The sequence below is a fragment of the Nestor notabilis genome, unplaced genomic scaffold (assembly GCF_000696875.1).
Source record: "Nestor notabilis isolate BGI_N333 unplaced genomic scaffold, ASM69687v1 scaffold17111, whole genome shotgun sequence".
In the NCBI taxonomy this organism is placed as follows: Eukaryota; Metazoa; Chordata; class Aves; order Psittaciformes; family Psittacidae; genus Nestor; species Nestor notabilis.
In genome coordinates, this window is record NW_009915389.1 from 1 (window position 1) to 1,519 (window position 1,519).

Consider the following 1,519-nt stretch of genomic DNA (forward strand, 5'->3'; position numbering starts at 1 on the left):
CTTCCTCTCCTCACCCCTCTTCAGTTCCAGCTCCGGGCATCGCCTTCGTACTCCCGTGTGACCCCTGTCTCTGTTATCTCAGACTCAGTTTCCTATGTCCTTGCTCTTGGTGCACCAAGATTGACCTCGGAAATATCCCTGCTCTGAGCTCGCCCTGGTCTGCGGCACCTCGGGAAGCCAAAGTTTCTGTGAGAGCCCTCAAAGACTGGCTGGGTTGTCATTTTGGGGCCAAACCCTGGCGTCAGCCCCTCCAGTTTTCCAGAGAGGTCACCCGGACGCTGCTGAGCGGCAGGGCTGAAACTGGACACCAAAGCTGGAGTCACCGCCAGCACTTTTGTCCTAAAGCTTTTGTGCCTGTGCACTGGCACCTGGTTTGGTTTGATCTATAATATACCTGCGTGTGTTTTGCAGCCTAATCTTGGAAGGGAAAGCTGGGAAAACATCTATATTGCCCCAGTTGCTGTCCTGCACCAGCTGGCTGTTTCCTGCCTGTTACGGGTCTGGTTTGACTGCGGGCAGGAGCGAGCAAGCCAGGTGGAAAGCACGAGCACTCTTCCCTTTTTCCCTTGGGTAAATCTGTAAAGCACTTTGGGTGAATCAGAGTGATCCCAGGTCTTCGTCAGGCTCTTTGGACCAAACTCTTGTGTTTTGAGGCCGGAGGTGTAGCTGCTGCTATGCTGAGTAGCCAGAACTAGTTTCTGCAGGACAAATCTGGCAGCCTGGCTGATGGAATGCTGCTCTCAAAGGTGTGTTTTATTTCTCCAGTTTGCTGTGAAACTTCACTTTAATCTGGTGAACGCACGATGGCTGCTTTGACATTGGGCTGCTGCTCATTAAACTGGTCGGGGATATGGAAACCGGCCAGTTGGGTCACCTCCAGCTCAGGTCCTGCCTCTTATGGGAGGAGCTGGGTGGAAAGGGCAGCTCCAAGAAGAGCTGGCTCCAAGTGCTGGCGCTTCCCCCAAGATGATCTTACTCCAGCTCGTTCCCTTGGGCTGTGGCTGTCGGTTGGATGTGTGTAATGAGGAGCGGGGCTGACCCCCACCAAGAGCTGCAAGGTGGATGTTGCAGGGCAGCCTTGGAGAGGTCCCATGCTGGCTCCAGGTTGCTTTTTCTGGGTTCTTTTGGCAAGGGAGAGCCCTTTTCTGGGTCTTTTAACTGTGGTGGCCTTCTGGGGTCTGAGCTTTTAAGGAGAAGTGATGAAGTGGTCTGTCCTGGAGCCCACAACCCAAGTGCTTTGCACCACTGTACCTCTATTTTGCAAGGGGTCTTCCCTGTAGACAGTTTCTTCCCAGCTTCATCCTGGTGCATGTAACACAAACCGCTGGGAAGAAAGTCTTGGCCAAGCAGAGTGTAGAGGATTTTCCTGTTTAAAACAAAGGAGAAGAGGATTCTTAGAGGAAGAATTAAGAAATCAAAAGAAACCGAAGAATTTATTTTCTTCATCAGGGACTGTAGTGATAGGACAAGGGTGAGTCACAGAATGGTTTGGGTTGGAAAGGACCTTAAGATCACCCAG